The sequence below is a fragment of the Haliotis rufescens genome, unplaced genomic scaffold, assembly GCF_023055435.1.
Source record: "Haliotis rufescens isolate VD_foot unplaced genomic scaffold, xgHalRufe1.0.p SCAF_15, whole genome shotgun sequence".
Lineage (NCBI taxonomy): Eukaryota > Metazoa > Mollusca > Gastropoda > Lepetellida > Haliotidae > Haliotis > Haliotis rufescens.
Genome location: NW_025963835.1, coordinates 9,362,818 through 9,382,514, shown reverse-complemented (window position 1 = coordinate 9,382,514; position 19,697 = coordinate 9,362,818).

The window sequence follows — 19,697 nt, the reverse complement described above, 5'->3', positions numbered from 1 at the left end:
CACCTTATTGGATAGTGTTTACAAAATCATGTTTCAGGTACACTTGTTATGAGGCGCCTATAGGCTGTAACATCACGTATATTTCAAACTTAGCTGCGATACACACATCCTTGAATTCCTCATACATTTAAGAATCAAATGACCAATTGGCTTTGTCACCAAAACGAAGTGGCTGGATGAAATCAAGCCAAAACAAATAAGTTAGGTGTGAAAACGAACGCTGTGCTCGAAAAACTGCACTTGTTTGAAATGTAAACAAAGCAAAATACAGATTGTATACAGTGTAGCATTTTCTCCTATTTTGAGCTATCCAGTATCCATTCGTCTATTCGATCAATATATTGGCTCAACATTTTCAGAACATGCATCGGAAGAGAATCGTAGGAAGAATTAGGGAATTTAAAATAGATACATTGACAATTTCTGTTGAAAATATCAAATCATTGCAAGTTACCGTCCTGTGTGACGCCATGACTGACGCAAAATCACGCACAACGACAACGGTATTTATAGAAATTTCTGACTATTTCGTTTTGTTTCAATGAAAATTAACAACAAATAACAGTACATAGTTTGTCAGAATGTGTCTGATCACTTACATGTCACATTTATGTATATACGATCCCTGAATCAACGAAAGTCCCCTCGTAAAATCCCGCTTACTGGTGACAGTGAACACGCCATTTTGTAAAAGTCGGTCACAGGTAGTGATGTCATACGTCAACATTGTTGTACATATTTGGTAATTTCTTTGAGGTGAAGGTCCTTGAATGAGAGTGCACACGATCATTGTACCATGCTGTTTACAGTTTCAGTTATGATGTAGATTTTGCATATCTTTCATACATTTTTTCACACAATTAATTTCACTTTGGACATTTGTCAATATTCAAAATGATATCATACGTAAATATAGGCCACAACATGTATGAACGAACCTTTGATAATCTCCTGTTTGTTTTAACATGGTTTTAGTGTCGAATACGATATTTCTTTCCTTTTGACAAGTGTTACAAGATGAAGTGTAAATGTTACTGCAGCATGTACGTATTTCTTGGGATGTGCAATAGTCAATATTATAAGTTGATATTAGCAATGTCCATGAATAGCCGTTTCATTTTACTTTATAACTAAAACTGAATATATTACTTTCACAAAATGGATAATATGTTTTCGGTAAAATATATGCACACATTTCTGAAAGAATTGTCTTGGTCTTTTAATTGTTTTTATGTCGTTTGATACACAGAACAGTGATATCTTACGATTCGCCAGGTGCGCGTTAGTCACAAACAATTTACGAATTATTCCTCAATTATATAATCAATGGGTTCATTCTTTTTCAATATTGTGATCACGGGATATTAAACTGTTTACTTAATTTCTCCAGGAATTGTAAAATGTATAAAATAAAATCCATGCCAGGTACCCCGTTGGTTCAACCTTATACGATTATCCTGATAATTCTATACCAATAGAGCTTTCTTCGCATCTTTTATTGTGTAATTCTGAGACGAGATGAAGAGAAATAATAACATAATAATGAACAAATATATGTCCAATATTGAATATAATTTTGGTTGTTTTGAAATATTCTTTTGGGTATTTCATAACGTAAATTGATGCCAAACAGGTGCGTGTCTTTTCCAATTAAGATACACCATAAACTATCTAATTGTTTACAAATTCAAGCCATTATTTACTTGGTGATGCCAAACAGGTGCGTGTCTTGTTCAATTAAGGTACACTGCACATTATCGAATTGTTTATCTATTCAAGACATTATTTACATGGTAAACGCATTCTTTTTATGTTGTGTAGAAAAAGCGTCAAATTCCGTTTTACACATAGAGATTTTCCAAACCATGAACGGAAATTATGGAAGATAAATATTAATCAAAATACCAGTGTCGTCTTTCTCCGACGTTATCAAAGACATAAAACCAGCCATGACGTCAAATGAAATGGTGTTATTTTTTGGGTAATTCATTACTATTGATGATAAGGCTAGTGCTCCATTAATAATGGTGCAACATTAGTCAAATTACACTTACACAATCAGGAGAATGTTGGAATCTCAGGACTAAGTTGTAGGTTAGATAGGGCCATCCATTTATCTATTACCTCTTTTTTATGAAGTACGATTTCATCATTTCTTATGGGTTTTTTTAATAACTAAACGTATACAGTTTCAATATGGATATTGTGTTGGAATAGTTTGGTTCCTCGTGAACGAAACACCACGAAAATATATTGTCCTTATCCACAGCTAATTCTCACCAATTGACCTGAGTTACAATAAACTAGTGCTAAGCATAGCGGAGTTATGCCCCCTTTTCTATGTACGCGTGTAACCTCTCGGTCGCCTTTTGACGTCATAGAGAAAAATCAGTTTTCGTCATTTACGGCATGCTGTTTTTGACATTGGTTTTGGTTTGGTTTGTTGTTTTACGCCGCACTCAGCAATATTCTAGCTATATGACGGCGGTATTGAATGTATGTCGTTATACATACGCATACAACTCCATTAGATATGTAGTTATGTCGTTCAGATATTAGGCAGTATTTTGTACGCTCACAGTTTCCGTAAAGCTTCGAAATAAAAGAAATTCGTCGCACAGTACTTTTATCGGTGTACGATAAAAATCGGAGAAATTTACTGTTTTTCAACGCAGAATAAATTCTCGGACAAGACATAGAAGTGTCTTTTTTTAAAACCATTTAATATTTGCAGTTAAATTTACACCGTCAAATAGGAAATTTAATATTCTCCACCTCTGCGTAATTTTATAGCCAGAGGTAGATCCAGTGCCGCGTGAGCGCTATTCTCGCACAACCTTCACTTTTCCGATCTTAGGAAAATGTGCGTCAGAAAAAAACCTCGGCATCCAGAGGGTTAAATGTAATAGAGGTGTAAGTTATTTGTCCATTGTCACCTTGGTATTGTGACGTCATAGTTCTCCTAAATGTTATGGCGTCACGTAACTATATGTTTTAAGTGGAATAAGATTGAACACAGTCTTTATTGGCTAGCGCTTTCAACTCGTACCACGTACGAGTCTCATCAGGCCATAACTGAACAAGTAGAGATTGCTGCAGAGCATCAATAGCTCCCCGCCATATAATGTTATGTGCAGAGAAAGGAAGTGTAAGCTATGGGAGGAGAGAATTTGTGTTAAGTACAAATCGGTTGTTATTAATGTACTTATCTTTGGAAAGCACAATAAAAGAAACAGTGTCTTTAATTGGTCAGCACAAAGAAACCCCAGGCAAGAAAACTGGGCCTGTCAGGCAAAACTTGATATATACCCACTATTAGTACCAATAAAAAAAATCCTATATAGATAACACAACAAATGTCATTCTAAAGCATGCTTTGGCAGCCAATATAAACATTTCTGGTCAAAATGTTGGTTGGGTTAAATAAAGCAAATTTTTAAAATAGTAAACACAAAAAATGTAATGAATCCACTCTAAATATACTTCAGTTCAAATGTAAAAATTCACGCAATCATTAATGGATTCCCATTTATCTAGCAGCAAGTTAGGAACATACAGTTTGGTCACGTTATCTATAAATATTGAGAATTATCTTACATATTGTAAAAACAAAGGCCATAGGTCACTTTTCTCAAAACATCGTTTAAGTAATCACAAACTAAAAATTGAAAAAATTGTAGATATACAAAAACACCAACCCCATTTGAACAACGTCTCTGTGAAACATGTGATGTCTCAGAAGATGAACAACATTACGCACTGTCTTACATAATACAACCAAGAAAGAGAATCACAAATAATCCCCAATCATGATAAAGAATTTGGTACACTCTGTTTTTAACAGATTCATAATAAGTTTACCAACAGTTATCCAGAAACAACTTCCAAGATCTGTTAACATATCAACAATTACAAACAAATTCATGTACATGTATGTACAACATTACCATAGTTTTGCTCAATTCTCATATTGTTTCAATGTCATTATAAAACACTTGTTTGTGAAATAAAATTTTTATAATGTACCTCCTTTGAATGTTGAATGTTCCTGTGTTTTTTAATTGTCGTTTATTGTGCATGTATTTTGTAGTTTGTGATTTTGTAAAATTGCCACTGTTTCTTCATGGAATGTTCCGCAATACATATCTCACCTAAAACATCTTTGTTGTATAATATTTTCTTACAGTTGTTTACGGGGGCATGGTTGGCCCAGTCGCCGAAGGCGCTGCAATTCGCTATGCAGAGTTGTGTCCCTTGGGCACGCCAGAAACCTATGACAGTGTGTTTGAATCTCGGTTCGCCCCGATTTTGTTGTCAGCACAAAACCCTTGCTCGTTGGTTTCACCAAAGTTGTGAATGTCTAAGACCTGCATCACTTCAGACTTTCCTCCCACATCAAGCTGACACGGAATACTATTCAAGACGGCGTTAAACCCAACTACCTCACTCACTCTTGTGTATGGTTCCGTTTGGTTAACTGGGTTTGTGTTGTGATTGCTTCCGGCTTAGATTTGAAATTTGTATAGAAGAATGTTACTATGTTCAACCCAAACATCGTGAAGATATCATGCAACCGTATTATCTTTTTGGAAAATAATTGCAAACTACAGACCAACCTGTTGATTTCCTATGTATCCAGAAGCAAAGAATATATACGGGTGTATGATCTCTGCTGGAAGTTTAATTTTTTTTGTCAAAGCAATAAACCATGCAGAAACGTAAACCGCCGCATGAAACGGTATGTACCATACATTACATACAGTGAAGTATTTAAAACTATGCACAGCAAGCGCCATACATGTGATTATGAAGACAACTACTAAAAAAATTCTCATATCAAACCCGTTGTTTTACATGTGTTGTTTATTGAACAAAGTCATACTTTATAGAAGCCTGTTATTTAATCGTGTTGAGCAATATGTTGCAATAGCAGTGTGAAAATTGAGTGCGCGTGACAGGCTTGGCCTAAATTCCTTCCTGGAACGGTTCTCGATGGCAGCTTGAATAACATACGATACATTGCAAAGGTAGTGCGCATTTGAGCTGTTCGGGTAAGGGAGATAATCACTCACTCTCAGTGATACAGCCTGAATAAGATACGATGTACAGCAATGCAAGGTCAGTGCGTGATTTATCACTTCTATACTACGCCTACAGCTAAAGGAGATAATCGCTCAATGCGCAATAGTTTATTCTTACAAAATATGGACCGGTTAACTTTAGCGAAATAGGATCATTTTTAGCTCTTTTAAAAACAAAATGAACAAATTTCATGGGTTATTCTTCCCCGCCCTTAAGGATGGGGAAGTATACGGGAAACGTTAAATTTGTGGCATGTATATATCGACATGTTGGTTTATTTGAAATTTCAAGCCACGCATTTACGGAAACAAAACATACAAATCATGTGCGTCGAATGTTGATGCTATTCTTTTCCAGCAATAAGAGATACTTCAAAATCGTCTTTATGTAGTTAATTGATGCATCTGACCGTTTCTGGTCATTAGCTGACATTATTAAACCATTCATGCGTAATCCGATGTCCTTTTTACCTCAAGGACTAATTTTCTGATTTTCACGGTGTATACAACAGAAGAACTGTGCTCCGGAGATCGTAAATAACAGCATAATAAAAATTATGTTCTGAATATGCTTATTCATGAACAACGACGACATCTCAATTTAAATGTAATATGGTTGAATTCCATATTCTACATACCACACTTTTGATTGTTTGGCTACTCATGTTCACTGGAAATATTTGGAATAGTTATATTCCGTATTTTGAATTAACCCAGTCCCCCGTGTGTGTTTTTTAATCAGTGCACCGCACTTAACCACATGTGAAACATTTGGTAGCAAAGTCAAAGCAAAATCGGAGTAGTGTGTCAGCGAATTTGCATCAAGGCTGTAGTATTTTTCAACCGTTTAATGGAATTCAATGTACTAGTTTGTACTAGCTCTGGTCATTCATATATTTTGTGTCCCATAGCTCAAATCTATTTGCTTCGGGCTCGCGTGTGGAGATGGTCATGAATATGCATGAGGGCGTCTATTTTTAGATACGGACTCCTGTGGATGAAGGCACAGCTCTCTACAGTCACATAGTTAACACCGAAGGCTATGAGGGGTATTTAGGTCATAATCAGTCCCCAGCAGCCACTGCCTCAAGCGATATTGTCTACATAACAGATCAGTTTTATGGCTCCGTCACAGGTGCTCCAAATATTGAAGCAGGGAAAACAAATTTCATAGAATCATTTCAAAAAGCAATATTGATATCCCCGTCACTTTTGGTAACTTTTAATGATGTCTCCATTGCAATTTTTACGGATTTCGATTCGTATGCATTATTTGACTGTCATCAGCGGAATGGTCTTGGTCAGATTGATCCGAATGGACAAGCGGTTTGACTTCTGTTTAGTAGTATGGATGAATTGTCATGTTACATCTTAACAGTATATATATATCAGGCTACTATGCTTGTCGTAAGAGGCGTCGATCCCAATTGCGTGGATCGATGCTCATGATATTAGGCACTGGATTGTCTGGTCCAGACTCGATTATTTACAGACCGCCGTCATATAGCTTGGATATTGCTGAGTGCGGCGTTAAACGACAAACCAATCAATCATCATCATATGAACTCAAACCAGTCATTGTTACAAGTAAACCACATTCCACAACAGTTACTGACACTGGATAAAAACAGTATATAGAAAAAAACCAAGGAGCTCAACTCATCATGATCACAATTACTATTCTTTGAAAGAAAGAAATACAAAAAAAAACTGACCAAAAAACGTAAAACAAGAGACGAGGAATCTCCGTTATTGATTAGTACCGGTATTGAAATGTTCTCCAACTACGTGATAATAAACTAGTGTCCAAAAGAAACGATACCAACTTATTTTCAAAATTGTTTTTTACTAAGTGAATTGTCAAGTATGAAAACATGCCAATTCGTATTGCACATCCCAAACACAGCATAGTCGATAAAAAATACCGGGAACACGTGATCACTTCCGGGGAAAAACGTAAATTTCGTGAAAGTGACATTTCCCTCTCTAGCATGTTCTGCACGTGCAGAAAAACTGTATAAAACGGCTGATCAGACACGTTGATATCACAGCAACAAAAAGAACACAAGATAAGCCACGTTTGACAGCCATCGAGAGAGAGAGAGCCGTTGGAATGGTCCAACAAGGAGCGTCACACGTCTACGTCGCCAGAAGGTTGGGCTGCGCACGCATCACTATCACCAGGTTGATGCAGCGGTTACGTCAGACAGGTCAGACGTCAGACAGGCCCAGGAGTGGAAGACCACGAGTAACCACGCCCCGTGAAGATCGTTACATCCGGGTATTACACCTGAGGAACCGCACCGTAACAGCGACGTCCACGGCGGCTACAGCACTGGGACACAGGATCAGTCGACAGACCGTCTACAGGAGACTACGGCAGTATGGTATCCGGCCACGTCATCCCTACCGCGGACCGCTCCTGACAGACTGATCTGGGCCAGGCGAGTTCGACGTTGGCAACGGCGGGACTGGGCACGTGTTATGTTCTCTGATGAGAGCAGATTCCTCATCTTCAGAAACGATGGACGGCAGCTTGTATACCGACGATTTGGTGAACGTTTGGTGCCTAACTGTATCAAACAGGTCCGGCCGTTTGGAGGTGGAGGGTTAATGGTTTGGGGTGGCATATGTGGTGACGTCAAAACGATGCTTGTCGTAATTCGTGGAAACCTGAATGCACAGCGTTATCTTGATGACATCCTACGGCCTGTTGTGGTGCCCTTTATTCAGCAACAGCCTCGTGGACTCCTTTTCCAACATGACAATGCAAGGCCACACACAGCAAGATTGACACAGAACTTCCTTGCCAACGCCAACGTACAGGTTTTGCCATGGCCCGCATGTTCACCGGACATGAATCCCATCGAGCACTTATGGGACCACCTCGATCGGCAAATCCGACGTCGCCGTGTGCCTCCAGTCAACGTCCAGGACTTGGAACGATGTCTCCTCGAGGAATGGCAACGCATCACTCCCAACGTCATCAGACGTTTGACGTCATCAGTCCGTAGGCATGTATTGATGCTCACGGTGGACATACCCGCTACTGACTTGACTTTGAGACGTGTGGTGTGACATTTCCCGTTGTTTCTGTGATCAGTGCTCTAACGAAATGTTCATTTTTCGACCCCACCCATCTTTAAAGGCTTGTCATATTGGTTGTACAGATTTTATTGACATGAAATTTTTGTACAGTTTAGTTTTTCTTTTATGTCGTTGCAAACAGGTGGTATCGTTTCTTTTGGACACTAGTTTATTTTGAGTATGTGCATCTGTGGTTGTGACAAAAAGACCTTATCTAGTATGACTTTTTTTGCCATATGGAGCCCTTAGTATTTTCATTTACATTATTATAACCAAATGCTAAGTGTTAAAAGAATGAGATCTATTTTTTGAGTATGTGCATCTGCCAATGTTGTTGGCAGTTTTGATACTATTTCCACATGTTTACATTTGTGCCAGAAATTGCTTCCATTTCCTTCGATCTACTTTTTAAATAAAGACCCAGGTAAGAATAGGTCTTCAGCAACCTATGCTTGCCGTAAGAGGCGACGAACAGGATTGGGTAGTCAGGCTCGCCGATTTGGTCGATGCATAACATCATATTCCAATTGCGTAGTTCGATGCTCTTGGTGTCAGTCACTGGATGATCTGGTCCAGACTGGATTATTTACAGACCTCCGTCATATGGCTGGAATAATGCTGAGTGCGGCGTTAAACAAGAAACTATTTTTAAATAGACCTACCCTATGCAAATGTATCAACTGTATTGCCCAATACTCAAAATAAATTAAAAAAATTTCCACAACAGCGTTGTGTTATTTGTGGTTAATATAATTATGCTCCATCATGCCTTTCAGTAACATCATAATTATGCGTTTGTGAGGCATCACATATGGCGGGGAACTTTGATGCTCTGCATCAATGTTTTCTTGTCAGCATTACGAAAAGTGACTAAGTCTCTGAATAGCAAGACGATTTTGAAGTATCTCTTATTGCTGGAAAAGATAAACATCAACATTTCACGCACATTTCACATGATTTGTATGTTTCGTTTCGGTAACTGTGTGGCTTGAAATTTCAAAAAAACCAACATGTCGACTTACATGCTATAAAATTAACCTCTCCCGTATACTTCGCCTTAAGGGCGGGGAAGAATAACGTCAAGTAGGATTGAACACAGTCTTTATTGGCTAGCGCTTTCAACTCTTACCAAGTACGAGTCTCATGAGGCCAAAACTGAATAACGCAAGCTCAGACGTTTATACAGTTTGACCCTCACTCTATAAAGGTTCATACTCCAATGAACTCACACAAAGTGAAAGTCAATTCTTAAATATACACATACTTACACACACACACACACACACACTAACATTTACTGACATACACATACCCGTATATATTATGCTTAAAGACAGAGGCAGACATACCCCTGTATATCATATATATGCATGCAGTTTATACACTAATGTCGTAATTAATAATAAGTGGTCGTAGAGCGATATTCTATACTTATGATAAAGAGTTACTCGAATCTATTAGTCGGCAGTATATACTTTTTAACGCTGTTGAAAATGAGATTATTGTGACCTTCAGCTAAAGATTCATGACCGTAGAGAATATTTTGTATTGCATAAGTACTTCCAGCTGGGATACTGTAAGTAAACATGATATTTCTGGGAATAGTGTAATTGGGGCATTCAAGAAAGAAGTGTATAGTGTTTTCACATGGATTTCCCCAAGAGCAGAACAAAGGATCATATAAATTTACTTTGAAGAGATCTGCGTTTGGGAACTGCAAGAATGCCTTAGGCGTGTATGTAAAATGTTAGCTCTTCGGTTGCCGGTTAAAAAGTATGAGTGAGTGAGTTGGGTTTTACGCCGCTTTTAACAGTATTCCAGTTATATCACGGCGTGTCAGCTTAATGCGGGAGGAAAGCCCGAAGTGATGCAGGTCTCAGACGTTTACCACTTCGGCGAAACCCACGAGCACGGGTATGATGCTGACAAACCTAGAAACATAATCGGGGCGAACCGGGATTCGAACCCACAATCATAGGTTCCTGGCGTGTCCAAGGGACGCAACTCTGCACAGCGAATCGCGGCGCCTCAGACGACTGGGCCACCCGTGCCCCGGTTAAAAAGTATGGAGGTGGAGCTGCAATATTTGTTTTAATCATCTGTTTAAAATTTGACAATAATGTTGCTTTTCTGTATTCTGTAACGCATTCCATAGTTTGAATGGAGAAGGTATAATAAAATGCTGGTATGTAGCTGTTCGTGCATGCGGTATATTCATATTGTTCTTATTTCGTAACTCATATCTACTAATAGTTGATACTCTGGGTGGTATGTGTCATGTCAATACGATGGACACAAATTATTAACAATACCGAAAATTTTACAAAGCTTTTTATATTTTCTTCTATAGAATAGTGATTCCCATAGTTTCATATTATAAACTCGATCTTGAGGAGAATTTAGGGAGACCTGTTACTATGCGACCGGATTGGAGTGAATCATTTCAAGTTTTTCGGAATTTTCTTGAGTGCAGTTATCCCACACCTCTGAAGCATATTCTAATATAGGCCTTATGAAAACGAGATAGATTTTGGACAGGGTTGGTCTGTCAAATAAATATTTAACGGTTCTTAACGAAAAAATAATTTTGAAAGCTGAGCGACAAATGTTATCATCATCGGCTGTCTATTTCATATCGCGAGAGAGAGTGACGCCCAGATGTTTGTGCGAGACAGATGTCATAAATAATATCTGCAGTGCGTTTTTTACAATGAGTGAACAGAATGAATGTTGTTTTGTCCGGGTTAAACTTAACTAGCCATCTATTGGCCCAGGTGTTGAGAAGCTCTAGATCACTGTTTAATCTGTGTTCTATCATTTGTATGTGAAAAGATGATGTACCAATGGAAGTATCGTCTGCGAAAAGACGACTACAATTCACCTGATTATCAGCGAGATCGTTGATGTAGCCTTAAAACAAGAAGGGACCTAAGACAGTGCCCCGGGGGGCACCGGCTTTGATGAATTTCAAAGATAAAAAGCTGCAATTTTCAAAAACCTTTTGTCTCCGCTAACTAATATAGTCTTCTAACCATTGTGATAGCATGCCCGTTATACCGTATTTTTTAGTTTATGAAGTAATCTTTTATGCCAAACTCTGTCAAATACTTTCGATACATGACGAATACTTTACAATAGAATTCGTGCTGGTCAACAGATGAAACAATATCATTATAAATTTCTATTAAATTGGGAGGAGGTACAATGTCTTGAAACAAAGCCAGATTGATATTTGTACAGGAGACGCTTCATATTGAAATACTAGTAGTTATATAAGCGTTTAAAGATTATTGAGTACATAAGCCTTTATAGTATCAGTAAATGCTGTAGGTTTATTACACAGAGGGGGATACATGTTGGTGAATTAGCCTTTTTAATAATAAATCTCAATACTTTCCAGAAGTTGGTACTGTTTGAGTTAAAATGTGTTTCCAGCAAACCGTTAATGTTGCTATAAAAGTTTTCTTTGGCTATTTTTTATCATATTATTCAATTTGTTTCTTTGCCTTTTGTAATTGGCAAGATAGTTTAAGTTTCCAGTTCGTAATGCCTTTTATCGATAACGGTCTCTGGAGCGACTCTCCCTTCTGAGGTCATAAATCAACCATGGTTTGTCCGTTGCGCGAATAGTTACACACTTTGAGGGTATATGTATATACACATACGTGAAATCTTTTATCTGGGAGTGGAATTTCACACATTTCATTAACATCTTTACATTCTTTAAACAGTTCATTCCAATTTTTATTGCATATTCATTTTATCAAAGTTAGTTTGTTTGTAGCGCCATACGTATAATTTATATGACTTTTTTTGTATTAGGATAAACATTAATGTAAACGATAACTCCCCAGCGGTGAGATACACCGGATAAGGTACAATTACAATCATTACTTACTAAAATAGGATCAATAGGATCGTACTGAAAAAATCTTCATTTAGGTCACCAACAAAGACGATGTCACGGGATACATCAAGTGCCGTTTCTATCATGTGCTCAAAAACACTCAAATATGCGGTAGGGGTGTTGAGGGCGCGACAGGTGACACAAAGTAGAAAACTGTGCTCTGGTGAATTAACTTGAAACCACAATGTTTCAGAATTAATCACTTCCAAGTCTAATCTATGCTTGACACTAAGTGAATTAGAAAAATATACAATTATACCACCACCGAAACAGTCCCTGTCCCTCCTGTGCGGTTCATGGAAGAGGTCAAGGAGCAGGTCGGCTGACTGAACGTTGGCGTCCAGGTGAAATTCAGTGAAGCAAACACATCGATATCGCAGATATCATCGTAGATTTGAGTCAATTTATGGGGGATACTTTTGAAGAAAACTTCATCGTCTTATGGGCAACATGACCTTGTGTGTCAACGATGCACGGAGTCCTTGACGATCTCCCAGCTGTGCTTGAAGACAACCTCCTCACTAACACTTCTTCCCCTGAACAGTGAGGTGATGAAGTTGCTGATGTGGTTGGTGACCCAGATAAATTATTTTGAACATACATTATGTTATAATCGGTATACCATGCAATAAAACATACTGGTACAGTTAAAAACCAATGTTCCGTGTTTTTCCTGTACTATAATGATTGACATTTATGATTCCTTACTGATGCAATAACTGAGCTATAATTTATGCAACAAAGCACACTAATGCTAGCGAACGGCAAAATGGGAACCCGCCAGTTTGTCATTGAGTCAACTGTCACTACGTTAAGGTCTCAACATTCAAGCAATTGATGAATGACATGACATTATTCATTATTTCGGGTAAAATAAGTATTCCATTTTTACGTCAAAAAGCTCTTACTTAAATCAGATGCGAGATCCGTAAATTAAATATTGAAAAAGGAAGATGGAATATATATATATATATATACTGAACAGCAAAAGAAACGTCACCATGGATAGATATATGAGAAGCCTCATTTGAAGCTTGGCAAAACTGATCATTGTTGAAATTAAAGTGTCAAATGTTCTTAAAGTGAAACACAACACCAGTCTCTGAGAAAATGGCATCACAAGTCAGTATCTCGTGTGTCGGCCATGTGTATTGATGACTGCTGTGCAACGTCCATACATGGAATGGATGAGGCGGTTGATGAAGGCCAAAGGCACTTGAGCCCACACTCTGGGAACGCCTGACGCAGTTCAGCTGCAGTTGTCGGCCTTAGTCGGACGTCATTCAGCCGTCTTTGAATCTCGTCCCTAAGGAGCTAAATGGGATTTAAATCGGGAATGAGGGCAGGCAACTGCATGGTTCTGATGCCATTCTGCTTGGGGTGTCCTCCTTTTCCTGTCGCAGTGTGGGCGCGGGAGTTATCATGCTGAAACTCGTGGTTGCAGCGACGTGACAAATGAGGTATGGATTGTGGTCTCAAGACTTTATCAACGTACCGAGCTGCTGTGACGCCATTGCCTCTGCCTGGACGGATGTTCTGGAAAACCACAAGGCCGACCCTCTGTGCAAGACCAATTCCACCCCACACCATGATGCTCGGACCACCCACGAGTCTTTCTCAACAACACAAACATCCGAATAACATTCCCAACAGCGTCTCCAGACTCTCTCTCTCTCTCTCTCTGCCATCTGCTGTTGAGATACAGTGACGGCTCTCGTCAGAAGAGGACTCATCTCCACTGCTGGTGGCGCCAATGATAGTGCTGTGTTACCAACTGAAGACGGTCCCGGCGATGCCGTGGTATAAGAATGGGTCCTCGGTGTGGCCTGTGACAGTGGAGGTGTGTGCTCGTCAATCGTCGATGCACGGTGTCCACACTAATGTGTCGCTGGTGTGCTTCATGGTCTGTCGAGCAGTTTCCGCAGCATTAACAAAGCGATCTTCAAGATGCTGTTGCACAATCTGACGTCGGGTGGTGACCCTTGGTCTTCCACTACATGGTCGGTCATCTGGTACCGTTACTGGAGCCTGTGTATGGTCCTTATGTGGACTTGAAATGCATTGGCTACTTGCCGGGCGGTTTGTACAGCTTGCAATCGTCCAATGGCTTGGTGTCGCTGATTACTTGTCAATCTTGGCATGTGGAAGCAATTCAATAACGAATAAATGTTATCCGATCTGGGTGGATTTTTATAGGGCAAGAAATGGGGGAACGCATGTGCGTTTCAATTTATACGGAACTCACGTGTATTGGGTTACCATGGCCGTTGCCGTGATGCGTTTGGGCGATCGGTTTTAATGTCTTCTGCTTTGTTTTTTATCATCAAATTTCATTTTTCCAGACAAGGCAATGTTACATTTTAGAAACTTTGGCAAAAATTACCCAGATATTTAAATGACAACTTTTCATGCAATGTTACTTGGGTGACGTTTCTTTTGTGGTTCAGCATATATACACCTCGTCATAAATATCGCACCACCCACTTTTTTTCACTAAGTAAAACTTGATCTTCAACCTCATAAAAATGGTGCTTAGAAAAGCACATTAAACTGTTTATATGGCCTCATGTGAGCGTTCAGTCAGAAAATTTACAACACAAGACCGAATTTGAGCACTAATTGAGGGTTTAATTGTAGCAAACTGAAGTTCACTAAAATCACCGTGAAATAAGGTGAAATAAGTATGACTGTCGGAGTCGTTACAACAGACACACAACACAGTTCACATTTCATTAATGTCGAACACACCAGTAAGGTCCACAATGACTGGCTAACTCAGTATCTGCTGTAACCGCCTCGCACTTGGATAACATGTTCTACACGCCGTCTCATGCTGGTCACCAGACGTCTGAATCTCTGTTGGGGGATCTGCTGCCACTCATCATACAATGCATGGGTCAATTCCTGAAGGTTCTGAACTGGAGGATCCCTTTCTCTCACCCTACGTCCCAAAATGTCCCACAAATGCTCAATAGGATTAATGTCTGGACTTCTGGCAGGCCAGGGTAGTGTCTCAATGGCGTTGTGTTGGAGATGCTGAACAACAGCTCGAGCACGATGTGGTCTGGCATTATCGTCCATGAAGACTGGACGTGTGGCGAGAGCATGGTTATCGAAATGAGGCACAACAGCACCGTCCAGGATCAAGTTCTGGTACCTCTGTCCATTCAGTGTTCCGGGAACTGTGATGAGGTCAAGTTTACAATCGTAGGAACAACACCCCCACACCATGACGGATCCACCCCCAAATGGAACATCAGCTTGAATGTTTCTCTGATCATATGCTGTGCCTCTCTGCCTCCAAACTCGTGCCCTCCCGTCTGTATGATGCAGTAAAAATCTCCTTTCATCGGACCAGTGGATCCTTCTCCATGTCCTCAGGTTCCAGCGAGCAAGTGCTTGGCACCAGGCTAAACGGGCATGGCAGTGCTGATTTGTGAGGAGTGGGCGTCGGATAGGTCGTCTTGCTCTCAATCCTGCAGAATTTAGGCGTCGTCTGATGGTTCTGATGGACAATCTGTTGTATGGATGCCATCCATGTCGCAGCTGTGTAATTTGGGCTTCGTCTGGCTTGGCGTACGAGAGCACGATCTTCCCTGTCATTGTTTTTTCTGGGACGTCCAGACCTCGGTGCATCCTTCACTTCACCGGAAGCTGTATGCTTGCGCATAAGCCTGCTGATGACAGTGTGATAAATGTTCAGTTGTGCTCCAATAGCACGACATGACATACCAGTCTGGTGCATACCAATAATTTGCCATCTTTGGTTCAGAGGCACTGGACGCTTGGGCATTTCACTGGTTGGTCAAAATAAAGCTTAATTTATGCCTAAAACCAAATTTTAGCTTTGTCTGCCAACATAACATACGCCAAAAGAGGCTATGTGCAGACTGCATGTTTAGCAAACCAACCCCCGGTACAAGCATGCTCAACGCAAGCATGCACGAGCAGCTCGGAAAAGGGTGTGTTTGTGATATTATGTTCACAGATGGTGTAGTATATGAAATATGTACTTGTAGTTTAAAAAAAACGAAAATTATATTTTCTACTTTTACTTTAAAATGTGTGGTGCGATATTTATGACGAGGTGTATATTTCATTATAATTTATTGTTTGGTCGCAATATTTATAACAGTCATGAAAGATATAATTACGGGAAGAATTATGTTTTCTCGAGAGGATGTAATCAATCATGCGTTACGAAAGCTCACGTGCCATGCATGGTATTCCCGTGCAACATGCTACCCTCGAGTATGTCCAAAAGCAGTATCCATAAGTTAAAATTGCTTTCTTAAGCTCGGTTTTAAACAGTTATTCCATTACTTTGTGTGACCATGGCACGAAGGCGATTATCAAACGCCACAAGATGGCAAATAATTGGCATGTATAATATAACTCAGGAATGTCTTGTAATTGGTCGGAATTTGAGGAATCATCACACTGTCGTAAGCCATTTAGTCGAGAAACATGCTCAGCTTGGTGATGTACAGGACTGTCCCAGATCCTGAAGACCTCCTGTGACGACACATTGCGAGGACAGGGACCTTCTTCGTCTCATACTCCGAGAACCCTTTTTAACAAGTACTCGTCTGAAACAGCTGTGGTTGCCCAATCGTTGTTTCAGCACCAGAACCGCAAGGAACCAACTGAAAGCAGCAGGACTGAGGGCTAGACGAGTCATAAAGCGTCCCTTGTTGAGAGATCATCACAAAGCTGCATGGTGTATTGCGCGACAAAACTGGAATCTGAGTCCTTGGAGACGGATCCAACCTGATTGCAGGTTGGATTTGGTCACCATAAGGGCCTTGGCTGCTCCCTGCAAGATCCATCAAGGCATCGTAATCAATATCCTGTAACCCTGTAGGCATGTTGCCTTTTACGTAGACGACTTTGGTGGCGCTCTTGACTGCCGTCCCATCAATAATGGCTAGTGAGAATTCCTTCTATAGGTCCGATGACATCTGAACACCTGGGATCACAAACGGCAGTGAAAATGCCAAACATAGACACTAGGGTCAATTTAAGTCATCAGAATTTTTTTTATTAAATGTGAAATTAATACAAACAAAATGACCCTTCTCTTAAAAAAATAATTTATGCAAACAATTGCATTAATTTATGCCTAGGCATTACCTCGTGAGCAGGCAAAATACACCAGAAAAGGCGATACGATCCCTATGTACGTCATCTGGAAATAACAGCACGAGTCAGGTATATCATGCATTAATTTTTTCCCCGTGTGACATCGTTAGATTAAAGACTGCATACGATTAATAATCGATCTGTAAGGGGTCACAGCCAATCGATTCTACAAGACAGGACACAGCAGTGTTTCCCATGGACAATAGGGTGCAGCTGCTCCACATTTTTTTAACGCTTCGCCAAAGCTATCAAAAAACGCTTGTGGGATTGAACCATGCTGATACGAGAAAAGGAACGATTAACAATATCCACAAGAGGATCTTCGATTTAATTCCAGGCTGCACATGTACAGTGCACAGGTGAGCGTGTTAAGGATTCTGGAGACCGTCGATGTTGAAGGCCAAAGTCTCAGCACACGAGATCATCCATCATGCAATTGTAATCAGCCAATAAAATACAATAAGCGTTATGTAAAGGTGATGTCACAGTAGTGGCTGAAAGTGAAGTCTGTATTGGACTTCTATAAGCACCCTTCCATTGTTGCAGAGATGGGGCAGTTGCTGTGCAAGGCCAAGGTAGAGGCGAGGGCCGGGTCTCATGAGGATTGGAAGTGTCAGGAGAATGCAATCCAGCAAAGGAGTATGCCTGTAGGTTGTCAAGCGAAGCCAAAATGAGATCGAAGTATGGAACTTTTGTTGTGGCTGCCATAGAAAGTGTAATTTTGAGCCTCTTCCTGGACCATGTCAACATCCAGAGCATGGATGAGTGATCAACTCATAATATGTGTCAGTAAAGTCAAATGTCAGAGGAGGATGTTGAGATCCGAAGGAGGGGTCCGCGAATGAGATGACTGTAAATATCATCAATCCAATTGTGATAGCAATAATTAAGTTTATCGCAGCAAGATAAGTAGCCAAAGCAGACCCTTAAATCTTCCGTGTAGATCTTAAATGACTTGGTAATCAGTGTCAAGAGACCCTTTCTGCAGGATCCGAGGTAGAACACTGTTTGTTGGAAGGTGTAGATGTTGAGGCCTTCCCTGATATCGCCAGAGCAACGTGGTCCCAGGGTTGACGATCCGGGATGGGTGAGACGAAGTGTTATAGCTGAGCGGTGGAACCTGGTTGCAAACAGTTTGACGTCTGGCCTTGGGTAAATTTGGCGGATCCACTGGAAGATCAATGGGTGGAGACATGAGTCTGTTGGAGACGGTCCGTCAGGTTGGGATAGGGAGTCTGCTATAACATATTCCAGGAATGTGTCTTGCTCGAACCTGAATGTTTAGGGAGTTGATCAGCCAGAAGAAACTGATCGAGAGTGACAGTAACATTGAATAAACGGAGCCCATCCTGTTGATATACCAGACGGCCGAGAGATTGTCCGACCAGATCATGAGATCCGCCGCACAAAGGGGCTCTGCCCAATGGGACACAGAATGAACGATTTGAAATTGAGGTTGTTTATTTTGAATTGCTTGTCAATTGACCAAATGTCCTGACACCTATAGATCATGGAAGTGCGCTTCCCAACCCATGGTCCATGAGTCGATGAAGAGATGTTGCGTCAGAAGGAAGGCCCACAAAGAGACCCTGGGGGAAACATTTAATGTTACTTCCCACCACTGACGATGTGAATGCAGAGGTATCGGCAGGGAGTTTGGGACCTGGCAATCGTCATTCTGGATGTAGGGCATGAGGAAGCACTTAATCAGCTGAAGATGAAGTTGACCCCTCACAGTTAGGACTTGTGGCGATTTCAGAAGGCGGAGGAGCTGTTTCCACTGACGTAGATGGAGCGACTGAGTGCCAACGGTCTGGAGGAATGAACTCCTTTACAGGTGGGTGTCGAAAAGGGCATCCGATGAACTGCAGTTGTTGAGTAGGAGTCGTCTCGGGTTTGCCCATGTTGATGGGCCAGAGTAAAAAAAAATCCTTATGAGAGCACCTTACATTGGTAGTTGCAGCCCTGGAAAATGAACGCAAGGAAATGGCGTTGGTCCCAATGGATGGGAACGTGCAGGTACGCGTCCTGGAGGTTAAGACTGAACAGGAAATCACAGGGACGAACAATTGTACGGAGAAACGGAAGAGACCTCATACATTAAGTTGGAAGATATTCAAGATTCAACGCGTTGAATGTCTTCATGTTCTAAATGAGGTGGAGATTCAGGTGGTCTTCCTTCAGGACCAGAACATTCGGCGAGTTAAACCCTGTAGTTCTGGGAATTACACCCAGACATTCTATTGCATGCTTTGCAAGCAACGTACCTATGGTTTCCTTGAGTACCGGAACCTGGCTGGCCAGAAATAGCATTGATGCAGCCTGGACGTCGTTGGAGTTCCAATAAGGGGCAATCAGTAACCAGTCTGTAGGAGGAGTGAGATGAAGGGATTGTCCAGAATGACCCAAATCCCTGCAAAGAGACCGTGTCTTCCACCTATGGGCGAGTCTACAAGGTGCACAATTGAGGCGGAAGTTCC